The following is a 12,634-nucleotide window of genomic DNA, read 5'->3' as shown; positions in this document are numbered from 1 at the left end:
TTCAAGCGATTCTCCTGCTTCAGCCTCCCGAGTAGCTGGGATTCCAGGCGCCTGCCACCATGTCCGGCTAATTTTTTGTATTCTTAGAGCCCGTGTTTCACCATGTTGGCCAGGCTGGTCTCCAACTCCTGAACTCAAGTGATTTGCCCACCTCGGCTTCCCAAAGTGCTGGGATTACCAGCGTGAGTCAGCTCGCTCGGCCAGGAAACTAATTTTCAGCATCTCCTTGCTCTTTTTTTTTTTTTTTTTTCCTTTCTTTTCTGGAAGAAAGCTAAGCCTTGAAGCATCTTGCTCTTCTTGCTCCAAATCCTGGCAACGTTTGAACCAACGGGCGGGCATCTGTAAAACCTGCCTACCTACTACGCCTGCAGAGTGCCAACCTGACCCTGGCAGAATGGGGTTTAGTTTAAGCACCGATTGTACATCAGGGACCTCACAAGGCGCCTGGGAATATTCAAGGACACCACGCTTATAAGGACAAGGCACTCGGTCACGTGCGCCTTTACTTCGGAGCTCCGCGCTGTTGTTGGCCGAGGGTTCGTTGAGTTCCAGCCCCGTCTTTCCCAGGAACCGGCCGTCAACTCTCTGGTGAGATCTTTCTGTGCCTGGCCTCAGTTTCTCCGTCAATGGGGGAGGGAGAAAGGGGCTGGAGGATCCCGACCAGCTCAGCTGTGGTCTTCAGAAGCTACGGCCTGGGGAGGCTACACCAAGGCAAATCTGCGAGACGGAAGAACCCGGAGGCTCGGTGGCGCCGATCCCAGACAGCAACGAGGAGGCGCCGGACCTGGCCGTTCCTCGCACACATCTCTGACCGTCTTTGCGTCTCAAGGGCGATGCGGGGTGCGTAGCCACCTCCGCAGGAGCCTGAAAGTCGTCGGAGGAGATCCTGCCGCTAAAAAGGGACACATGTGCTAAACCCTCTCAGAGCCATTTCCGCCAACGTACTCAAGGCGACGGGGGTAAGATGGCGGCTGCGCAGGCGCGGAATGTTGCAGCCGTGGGGAGGCTCCGCCCCTCACCCTTGTCTTCCATCACGTGGTAATGGCCGCTCTAAAACCGCCTTAGCGAAAACTAGAGCGCGACCTCATCACGTGACTGAGGACTTCCAATACGGCAAAGGGAAGGCGCCAGAAATCCTTGTCAGATGGCGAAGGAAGCCTCTCACTTCGCCACTGTCACATGATTCAGCAACCTATCGAAAGAGGAGGGAAAGGTAAGGACGTCACGTGATCATCACGCAAACAACCAAGCTTGCGTCACGTGATAACGCACGCCCCTGCCCCTCCTTTATCTTTTTCCGCCTCTCTCTCTCTTATTTGGGTTGGGCCTGCGTCGAGGCGCAACGCGGCGTCAAGGGGGCGGGGCCTCGGCCCGTCACGTGTTCCCGCACCTCCCCGTCGCGCGCCCGCCAGCCCGCCCGCTCGCCCCCGGCCCGGACTCCTCCTCCTCTTCTCGCCATTGCAGTTGGACTCAGCAGCCCGGCGCGCACCGCGTGGCTTTTGGGGGAAGACCCCGGCGGGCTGTGGCAGGAGGGCGGTGGCGGCGGCTGCGGTCGGTCGGAGAAGGGGACGCCGACAAGGTAAGCGTCAGTGTGGCGGCGGCCGGGCCCGCTCCCGCCTCTACCCCTCCCCCCGGCCGCCCTCTTCAGCGAGCTCCTCGCTGAGGGTTCGCGGTGACAAGGTTGGAGGGGGTCCCGCGCTCGCCGCCTCCGCCCGGTGCTCTCGCCCCGGCGCCTGACCGTTCCTCCCTCGCCGGCCTCCCTCCCGCGCTCGGCCGTTAACTCTCCCCCATTGTGCGGAGGAAACAAAATGGCGGCGGCGGCGGCGGCGAGGACTCGGTGCGCGCGCAGCCGCTTCCCCCCCACGCGGCCCCTCGGCCGGCGGCGGCGCCACGCGCGGGGGGTGCGCGCGCACCGGGCTCCGGGCCGCCGCCTCCCCCGGGCCGGGCTTTGTCTGTTGCGGTCTCCGGGAGACGCGCGCACGTGCGGGGAGCACACACCCCCTCCGGCCCTAAGCATCGCGGCGGGGCGACCCTCTTTCCTCATCCGCTTTCTCCTCTCTCCTCCTCTTTGTCCCGGTCCCGCCCCCGGTTGCAGGAGAGTCCCAGGTTCCCGAGGCGGGAAACGTCGCCTCCTTTGTCCTCACTGGGCGCGGAGAGGCGGATCCCCTCCTTGGAAGCCCCTTCTTACGCGAATTGCAGAGGAAGCCTTTGTGGGTTCGTCGGTTCCCAAATCTTTGGTCAGCCATGCCTTTCCCAGATCAGGGTTCAAACTTGGGAGGGTTTCAGCTTTCTTTTAGCGTCTTTGTTTTCGTTGTTGAATGTTGTTCCAGATTGCTAGTATTTGTCTCTCCTGGAACGGCATTCTAGTGCGATATTTGAGTGCAAGCGTGAGCCCCGAAAGTGGGTACATAAAACCCCTTTCTACCTTTTATTTCCTCATACAGTTGAGTGTGATTCTCGAGGTTACTCATGAGGTTCTGCCCCAGTTAATCCACTGCCTGAGTGAATTATTTGATTGTACAGCAATCTCCATGCTCTCCCCCAGTTCAGTGGTCAAATTTGGGGAGAGTAAGGGATCTCTTCACATTTCCAACATTGATTGCAAGTTACTGCTTAGGTGACATGGATCAACAACGAAGCGTCAGTTTCAGTGGCCTCCTTTTCTGGACTCCGGTAATTTCAGTGATGCTGAATTTCTCTCAAGGTTTTGCTCTTAAGAGTGGTGTGATGGCATATTTGTGGTCCACATGGAATCGCAAGGCGCCATCCGAAGTTAGGATTCAAATTTAGGACTTGAAGCTCTCTTTTCTTCAGGTATTTGTGGTTGGGAATGTCCATGGATTGCTGAGAGTGCTGCCACTATGCCTGTGCGTGATGCTTTGTGTGTGGTCTCGTGGGATGTAGTTACAGCAGCCGCCCAGATTGTGAATGAAGTGTGGGAACCAGGGCCTCATTCACAGCTGGAAAACTGGGAGGCCGCACGACACTGGCAGGTGTTCCTCTCCCTGTCCGGTGGTGCCAGGGCCTCTTACCTCTGTGGGTGGCTCCTGGTCCCTGGGATTTGTGAATGGAATCTGTGGAGGCCCCAGTGTTGTTTGGAATAGTCTGTAGTTTAGATTAGGGTCTGTGATGACTGCCAGGCTTGGCCTTGCGGCCACCAGGCAGTATTTATCAGTATCCCTATCTTCCTGGAGCTGAGCCACCCTTTCCTGTAGGAGAGGTGCCTAATTGTTTGTGGGGTTTTTTTTTTTCCCCCTGATTGAACTTGTTTGGTGCCTCTAGGCAAAAATTTCTTTTGCTCTTTCTAGTATGCTTTGAATCTTGGAGCCCTGTATTCCTGAGCATGAGGAATCTAACTCTGCTTCTTGTTTTTCCTAAATTCTTCATGTTAAATACGACATTGAATGACAGATGCTAATATTTTGATCACATAGATGTATACAGTGCTCCCTGGTTAAGGCCTCAGGTAGGGGAAGGTAGAATCAGTGATGGGGAAGGAGTCTTCCATAAGTCAGTCCCTTTTAAGTAGACAGTAGACCACCTTATTTATCTTACAGGCTGTAGCAAGATGTGGGGATTAGAAGTGTTTAGTCAGTGTTCTTTGGGCTGGGGCCCCTTCTCTTTATGGACTGCTTTCATCCTCTTTCTCAATTTCTTTTGATTACCTTTCATGGCCCCAGAGGAGTGATTCCTTCACTCATTTATACCTCTTGGACTTGCCATTCTGCTACATTTTGTCAGCAAGTTAATTCACCTTGTGGAGTTGTTTGTTTTGAGATGGAGTTTCACTCTTGTTGTCCAGGCCTGGAGTACAATGGCACGATCTCAGCTCATGGCGACCTCAGCTTCCCAGGTTCAAGAGATTCTCCTGCCTCAGCCTCCTTAGTAACTGGGATTACAGGTGCCTGCCTCCACGCCCAGCTAATTTTTGTATTTTTAGCAGAGATGGGGTTTCACCCTGTGTTGGCCAGGCTGGTCTCGAACTCCTGGCCTTGTGATCTGTCCGCCTCGGCTTCCCGAAGTGCTGGGATTACAGGCGCCAGCCACCACTCCGGCCTTGGATGCTTTTTATCTTAGCAAAGTCCTGGCGTATTTCAGTGCCTTGTCCTTACTGGTGTCATGTCCTTGAAAGATTTGATTTGGGAGGTTTGGAATCGGGCAGATAGTGGATTTGAGTGGCATATTCACACGATAAGTAAAGAGATTTTCAGCTAGTCTTGGTGGCTGATACCTGTAATCTCAGCATTTTGGGAGGCTGAGATGGGCAAATCTCCTGAAGTCAGAAGTTCAAGACCAGATTGGTGGACATGGTGAAACCCCATCTTTACTAAAAATACAAAAATTAGCTGGGCATGGTGGTGGGCACCTGTAATCCCAGCTACTCAGGAGGCTCAGGCAGGAGAATTGCTTGAACCCTGGAGGCGGAGGTTCAGTGAGCTGAGATTATGCCTTTGCACTCCAGCCTGGCAGAAAAAAAGTGAAACTCCATTTCAAAAAAGATTCAGGGCCTGAGAGGCATGCGGCAAAGTTTAGTTTCCTATTGAAGCATTTGTCCGTTGCATCTGAAACAAGTAGGTTGCCTGTCTGTTATATAGAGTAAGTTGGTATTGAAATGATTGTGAAAGCAGGATAGGCGGGAACCTCATTGGTGTGCTGATTTTTTGAAGAAAAAAATTTTTTTTTTTTTTTTGAGACGGAGTTTCGCTCTTGTTGCCCAGGCTGGAGTGCAATGGCGTGATCTCGGCTCACCGCAACCTCTGCCTCCTGGGTTCAGGCAATTCTCCTGCCCCAGCCTCCTGAGTAGCTGGGATTACAGTGACGCGCCACGATGCCCAGCTAATTTTTTGTAGAGACGGGGTTTCACCATGTTGACCAGGATGGTCTCGATCTCTTGACCTCGTGATCCACCCGCCTCGGCCTCCCAAAGTGCTGGGATTACAGACTTGAGCCACCGCGCCCGGCTGAAGAAATTTTTATGATATTTATGATCTGTTAAATACTTGTGAGACTTTCCCATGAGAATACTTCACAGGTGATTCTCTTATAAATAGCAGTTAAAAATTCACATACTTTTAGCATCAAATATATTCAGGCGTCTAGTAAAAGTGATGTCCAGTTAAAGTTTAATATTTTTGGCCGGGCGTGGTGGCTCACACCTGTAATGCAAGCACTTTGGAGGCCAAGGCGGGCGGATCACCTGAGGTTTGGAGTTCAAGACCAGCCTGACCAACATGGTGAAACCCCATCTTTAAAACAATTTAAAAAATAAATTAAAAAGTTTAATATTTTTATTTGTTTCTATTTTTGAGACAGGGTCTCCCTTTGTCACCCAGGCTGGAGTACAGTCCTGTGATCTCCGCTCACTGCAACCACCACCTCCCAGGCTCAGGAAGTAATCTTCCTACCTCAGCCTCCCAAGTAGCTGGGACCACAGGCGCATGCCACCACACCCGGCTAATGTTTTGAATTTTTTTGTAGAGACAGATCTTTCCATATTGCCCAGGCTGGTCTCAAACTCCTTGACTCAAACAATCTGCTTGACTCCAAAAAGCTGGAGTTATAGGAGTAAGCTATCACTCCTGGCCAGAATTTTAATTTTTTTAAAAATCTTCTCATTAAATGGCTCCATAGTGAATAAACTGAGAATGTAGCTACTGGGTTATTATTTAAAATTTTTTTTAAATCTAAGTTTATCTTTTTGTAGAGACAGAGTCTCAGTATGTTGCCCAGGGTGGTCTCAAATTCCTGGGCTCAAGTGATCCTCCTGCTGCAACCTTTCAAAGTACTAGGATTTATAGATGTGAGCCACTTTGACCCCTGGCATTAGTTTTAAGGTGAAAATGTGTTTACTGTTGAAGGGCCATTCTCTTGAGGAATATATGATCACTATGAATTATTTAATCACACAGTTGAATGTGTATTCTATTACAGTATGCAAATTTGCTTTAAATTATTTTTATAATTTTAAGTGACAGTGAAAAGTTCTGTTTGACAGTGTGAAGTAAATAATTTTCCTTGAACCTGCCCTACATTATCTTTTAAGATTTTGGTTCAAGGTTAAGGTCTTAGATAAAGAGAAAAGGTCTTGGAGATGAATCAGTCTTCCAGGTCACTTGCTTTTCTGCTACTTGCCTATAAAATTACTTTCTCATATCAGAATGTGGTTTTTGTTTGTTTGTTTGTTTGTTTGTTTTTTGAGCCGGAGTTTTGCTCTTGTTACCCAGGCTGGAGTGCAATGGCGCGATCTCGGCTCACCGCAACCTCCGCCTCCTGGGTTCAGGCAATTCTCCTGTCTCAGCCTCCTGAGTAGCTGGGATTACAGGCACGCACAACCATGCCCAGCTAATTTTTTTTTTTTGTATTTTTAGTAGAGACGGGGTTTCACCCTGTTGACCAGGTTGGTCTCGATCTCTCGACCTCGTGATCCACCCGCCTCGGCCTCCCAAAGTGCTGGGATTACAGGCTTGAGCCACCGCGCCCGGCCTGTTTGTTTGTCTTTTTGAGACAGTCTCACTCTGTCACCCAGGCTGGAGTCCAGTGACGCAGTCTTGGCTCACTGCAGCTTCCACCTCCCAGGTTCAAGTGATTCTCTTGCCTTGGCCTCCCGAGTCGCTGGGATTACAGGCATCTGTCACCACGCTTGGCTGATTTTTCGTATTTTTAGTAGAGATGGAGTTTCACCACGTTGCCCAGGCTAGTTTTGAACCCCTCACCTCAAATGACCTGCTGCCTCAGTCTCCCAAAGTGCAGGGATTACACGTGTGAGCCACAGCACCCAGCCTAAGTTTTGTATTTTTAGTAGAGACTGAGTTTCACTGTGTTGGCTAGGCAAATCTTGAACTGGTCTCAAGTGATGTGCCCCGCCTCAGCCTCTCAGAGTGCTCAAAGTGTTGGGATTACAGGCATTGACCATCACAAATTGGCCAGGCTTGGTGACTCATACCTGTAATCCCAGCACTTTAGGAGGACGAGGCAGGTAGATCACTTGAGGTTGAGAGTTCAAGACCAGCCTGACCAACATGGAGAAACCCTGTCTCTACTAAAAATATAAAAGTAGCCAGGTGTGGTGGCATGCGCCTGTAATTTCAGCTACTTGGAGGCTGAGGCAGGAGAATTGCTTGAACCCAGGAGGCAAAGGTTGCTATGAGCTGAGATGGTGCAGTTGGACTCCAGCCTGGAAAACAAGAGTGAAACTCCATCTCCAAAAAAAAAAAAAAAACCCAAGCTTCAGTCTGGGAATCCACTGGGAGGGATTGTGTCTGCCTCCAGCCAGATACGGGAGTATTTCCCAACTGTGCTTCCCTCGCCTCCTTGCTGCCTGAAAGTATGCTGGAAAGAGGGTTTGATAATCCCCGCATGAAGTCATGTTGAATGTTTTTCTGTGACGGCAGATTTTATTTTATTTTATTTATTTATTTATTTTTTTTTTTGAGACGGAGTTTCGCTCTTGTTACCCAGGCTGGAGTGCGACGGTGAGATATCGGCTCACCGCAACCTCCGCCTCCTGGGCTCAGGCAATTCTCCTGCCTCAGCCTCCTGAGTAGCTGGGATTACAGGCACGCGCCACCACGCCCAGCTAGTTTTTTGTATTTTTAGTAGAGACGGGGTTTCACCATGTTGCTTGACCTCGTGATCCACCCGCCTTGGCCTCCCAAAGTGCTGGGATTACAGGCTTGAGCCACCGCGCCCGGCCCCGACGGCAGATTTTAAAGCATTTCTGTTGGTTCATCCACGAGCAGTTTTTGTTCCCTTAAGGACTGGTTCTCACTATGTTGCCCAGGCCAGTTTTGAACTCCTGGGCTCAACAAATCTTCCTGCCTCGGCCTCCCAAGTAGCTGGGTCTACCAGCATGCACATTTGTACCCAATTTAATCCCTTTTGTACATTGCATTTGTAGTATTACGGTTCACAGAACATTTTCCCATAGTGCCACCTTTAATCCTTGCTGTCTGCAGCCTGAGGCACGTGGTATTTTCATCCTCATTTTTCACCCAGCTCCAGAAAGGTAAGTGATTTGTTTGCTGGAGGTCCTACAGCTGCCAGGTTGGGGACCCCAGGGGCAAATCCCAGACTTGTGACTCTAGGACTTGTGGCACTTTACAACACTAGTGAGCCTGGAGTCCTGGGTCTCCAGAACCATTTGGGGAACAACTTGTATTTGCCAACTTGTTATTTTGTCAAGGAAAATAATCTTTTAAATTAGTGATCATGCACCATTTTTTATTTTTTTATAAGTAGCAAGATTGTCTTTATCACCAAAACTACAGGAATAAAATAAAGGACAGTTTTTTTTTTTTTGAGATTGAGTTTCACTCTTGTTACCCAGGCTGGAGTGCAATGGCGCCATCTCGGCTCACTGCAACCTCCGCCTCCTGGGTTCAGGCAATTCTCCTGCCTCAGCCTCCTGAGTAGCTGGGATTACAGTCATGCACCACCATGCCCAGCTAACTTTTTGTATTTTTAGTAGAGACGGGGTTTCACCATGTTGACCAGGATGGTCTCGATCTCTCGACCTCGTGATCCACCCGCCTCGGCTTCCCAAAGTGCTGGGATTACAGGCTTGAGCCACCGCACCCGGCAAAGGACAGTTCTTTAAGTTGAAAACATTTATTAAAATCTTTATTCCTGACTGGGCGTGGTGGCTCATGCCTGTAATCCCAACGCTTTGGGAGGCCGAGGCAGGTGGCTCACTTGAGGTCAGGAGTTAGAGACCATCCTGGCCAACATGATGAAATCCCATCTCTACTAAAAATAAAAAATAGCCAAGCATGGTGGTGTATGCCTGTAATCCCAGCTACTTGGGATACTGAGGCAGGAGAACTGCTTGAACCCAGGAGGCGGAGGTTGCAGTGAGCCAGGACTGTACTGCACTCCATTGCACTCCAGTCTTGACAGCCTAAGACTCCATCTCAAAAAAAAAAACACCCAAAAACAAAATAAAAACTTTATTCCTAACTTCGGTGCAATAACACTGTTGGGAGTCAAAACTGTGAACCATTGCACTGGACTTCAGATTCTTAAATATTTCAGAATGGCTATGATAGCCAGATTTTAGACTGACATCACCTGGCTAGGTTACTTTTTAAGAATTTTCAGCGTGCCCTTGATTGTGTGAATCTGTTAAAGTTCAAGGACTCATCAAGGCTTCTAGCTCAAGGGTCTCATTTCACCTCACAGCCCAGGATAGGCCTGCTTCAGAGGTCAGGAAACCAGTAGCTGGGTTGAGTCTGTAAATTTAAAGCCTGATTTGGTCTTTCTAAGGTGAATATCCACTTCAGGACCATTCTGAAGAGTTGCTGGGAAGGCTGTAGGATTTATGAAATACCCTGAAGACAGGTGGGGATTCCTGGATCAGTTAATGAGACAAATTTCAAGAAGCTGGCCTTCTGAGGCTGAGGCAGGCAAATCATTTGAGGTCAGGAGTTCAAGACCAGCCTGGTAAACAGAGTGAAACCTTGTCTGTGAGGGTATTGCCACTGTACCTGTCCATTCTACAAACATCTGTTAATCCACTCATGCTCAACTAACTTGGGCATATTTCTTTTCCAAGTGCCATGAACTTCATAGTGTAATTAGAGGTCAGAAAGATGGCCACTGAGCCACAAGCATAATGTTTTTTTTGTGCATGCCATGGGTGGGCTGAATTCAGGAACAAAAGAAAAAAACCGATCCCTGTGTGTTAAACCATCCCAAACTACTTATCACTTGATCCTGCCTTGGGTTTGTTTCCAGGGAAGCTGCATGTTGCTGGTGCCCAGGATTGAATCATAGAAATTGTAAGAATAGGTTTTGCTGGTGCCCGGTTTGAATAAACTTGGTTGCAAGAGCCGCATTGTTCATCGTTTCGCAGCTTTCGTTTAAAGTTAGATCGGTAGGGGCAGTGGAGTGTTGCATGTGGATGGGTGCTGTAGGCTTCTTGCCAGCAGTGTGCCTCACTAAAAATCCTCTTCAAAGGGAAGTTTCTGCTCACCCTATGGATTCCTGGATCAGTTAATGTGACAAATTCCAAGAAGCTGGCTTGGATGTCAAATTGGTCTTGGGCTTATATAGAGAAATGGGTTTTGTTGTCCTGCAAAGAAGCGATAACTCCAGTTTTTAAACATTTGTTTTGGTTCAGATTATTATTATTACTTTGCCCATGTGGGTCAGAAAGCATTGCTGCCATCGCCTGGTCTAGGGGAGGAGGACCCAGACATGTAACGGACCGCATGCGGGCCAGTTGTGGTCAGAGCAGCTGGAGGCCAGCAAGGCCCTTCATGGTTCTTTTCAAGGGTCTGCCTCTGGGAGCAGGGGAAGATGAAGTGAGACAGCCGTTATAGCAAGGGCATGCCCACGTCTCTCGTTTTGAACAGTGAAGAGAGCAGATGGAAAACCACATGCAGGACGTTTGCTAAAGACAGGTGTGTTGGGGGCGTGTGTGTCCTTTGAGGCATTTTGGATGGGGTGATACTTTGACCCAGCGATTTCTTGTTCCCCAGTAGTTGATGGGGTGGTTTTATACCTGTAACTCTTTAGGGGAAATTTCAGTCACATGTGTTTTTATTAGAGATTGTCTATATCAACTGGGGGTGAACCTTAGTCTTTTTTCTTTTTTTTGAGGCAGAGTTTCACTCTTGTTACCCAGGCTGGAGTGCAATGGTGCGACCTCGGCTCACCGCAACCTCCGCCTCCTGGGTTCAAGCAATTCTCCTGCCTCAGCCTCCTGAGTAGCTCTGGGGTTACAGGCACGTGCCACCATGCCCAACTAATTTTTTTGGTATTTTTAGTAGAGATGGGGTTTCACCATGTTGACCAGGACGGTCTCAATCTCTTGACCTCGTGATCCACCTGCCTCAGCCTCCCAAAGTGCTGGGATTACAGGCTTGAGCCACCGCGCCCGGCTGAACCTTAGTCTTTTAACAATTTTCAGAGTATGAAGTTTGAATATCAACGCCTATAATGCGGGAAATAATAATAATAATAATTATTATTATTATTTTTTGAGACGGAGTTTCGCTCTCGTTGCCCAGGCTGGAGTGCAATGGCGCGATCTCGGCTCACCGCAACCTCCGCCTCCTGGGTTCAGGCAATTCTCCTGCCTCAGCCTCCTGAGTAGCTGGGATTACAGGCACACGCCACCATGCCCAGCTAATTTTTAGTATTTTTAGTAGAGATGGGGTTTCACAATGTTGACCAGGATGGTCTCGATCTCTTGACCTCGTGATCCACCCACCTCGGCCTCCCAAAGTGCTGGGATTACAGGCTTGAGCCACCGTGCCCGGCCGGGAAATTATTTTTTAAAGTGTCTTTATGGGCTTGTGGATATATATAAATTTAATGTGTTGAACTTGTTTTAATAACATCTTTTGAAAATAATCAAACATACAAAAAAGGGTAATATAATTTTATGACCACCTAGGTTGGGCACGGTGGCTCACTCCTGTAATCCCAGCACTTTGGGAGACTAAGGCAGGCAGATCATTTGAGGTCAGGAGTTCAAGACCAGCCTGGTCAACATGGTGAAACCTCGTCTCTACTAAAAATACAAAAATTGGCCGGGCGCGGTGGCTCAAGCCTGTAATCCCAGCACTTTGGGAAGCCGAGGCGGGTGGATCACGAGGTCAAGAGATCGAGACCATCCTGGTCAACGTGGTGAAACCCGTCTCTACTAAAAATACAAAACATTAGCTGGGCATGCTGGTGTGTGCCTGTAATCCCAGCTACTCAGGAGGCTGAGGCAGGAGAATTGCCTGAACCCAGGAGGCAGAGGTTGCGGTGAGCCGAGATGGCGCCATTGCACTCCAGCCTGGGTAAGAAGAGGGAAACTCCGTCTCAAAAAAAAAAAAAAAAAAATACAAAAATTAGCCGAGTGTGCTGGCAGGTGCCTGTAATCCCAGTTACTTGGGAAGCTGAGGCAGGAGAATCGCTTGAGCACAGGAGATGGAGGTTGCAGTGAGCTGATACTGCGCCACTGCACTCCAGCCTAGGTGACAAAGTGAGACTTTGTCTCAAAAAATAAAAAATGTAGGCCGGGCGCGGTGGCTCACTCCTATAATCCCAGCACTTTGGGAGGCCAAGGCGGGTGGATCACTGGAGGTCAGGCATTCGAGACCTGCCTGACCAACTTAGTGAATCTCTGTCTGTACTAAAAATACAAAAAAAATTAGCCAAGCGTGGTGGCGCATGCCTGTACTCCCAGCTACTTGGAAGGCTGAGGCAGGAGAATTGCTTGAATCTGGGAGGTGGAGGCTGCAGTGAGCTGAGATCATGCCATTGCACTTCAGCCTGGGCAACAAAAATGGAACTTTGTCTCAAAAAAATAACACAGCCTAGGTTGTGCTGTGGGCATTTAACTGCTTGTGTTTCCCATATTTGTCTATCCACCTATATTTTCTGCACACTTCAGTCACTTTACTGATTGATTAGTGACAGGGTCACACTTTGTTGCCCAGGCTGGAGTGCTGTGGTACAGTCATAACTTGGTGCTATCTCAAATTCCTGGGCTCAAGCAGTCCTCGCGTCTCAGCCAAGTGTTTAGTATAGACAGGGTTTACCATGTTGGCCAGACTGGTCTTGAACACCAGGCTACAAGTGATCTGCTCACCTCAGCCTCCCAAAGTGCTGCTCCTGCCTTACTTTATTTTTATGATGTGTT

The 12,634-nt window shown here is 49.2% G+C and overlaps 1 protein-coding gene across 11 annotated transcripts in view; it reads left to right on the top strand.

The window, feature by feature from the left end:
- Window positions 1-513: 513 nt before the first annotated feature.
- ILF3 (interleukin enhancer binding factor 3) overlaps window positions 514-12,634 on the top strand; it is a 38,719-nt gene continuing 26,598 nt past the window's right edge. For 4 of the 11 annotated variants that reach the window (XM_074384630.1, XM_039465957.2, XM_074384629.1 and 1 more), the window contains exon 1: window positions 1,369-1,579. The gene's annotated coding sequence lies outside the window, so the exon portion shown is untranslated. Of the gene's footprint in view, window positions 1,214-1,368; window positions 1,580-10,271; window positions 10,401-12,634 lie in introns of those variants that run through there. The other 7 variants (XM_074384632.1, XM_074384631.1, XM_039465959.2 and 4 more) reach the window with 4 other exon arrangements.

Source organism: Saimiri boliviensis, chromosome 14 (genome assembly GCF_048565385.1).
Source record: "Saimiri boliviensis isolate mSaiBol1 chromosome 14, mSaiBol1.pri, whole genome shotgun sequence".
Classification (NCBI taxonomy): domain Eukaryota; kingdom Metazoa; phylum Chordata; class Mammalia; order Primates; family Cebidae; genus Saimiri; species Saimiri boliviensis.
This window is presented reverse-complemented; position numbering and strand designations above follow the sequence as displayed.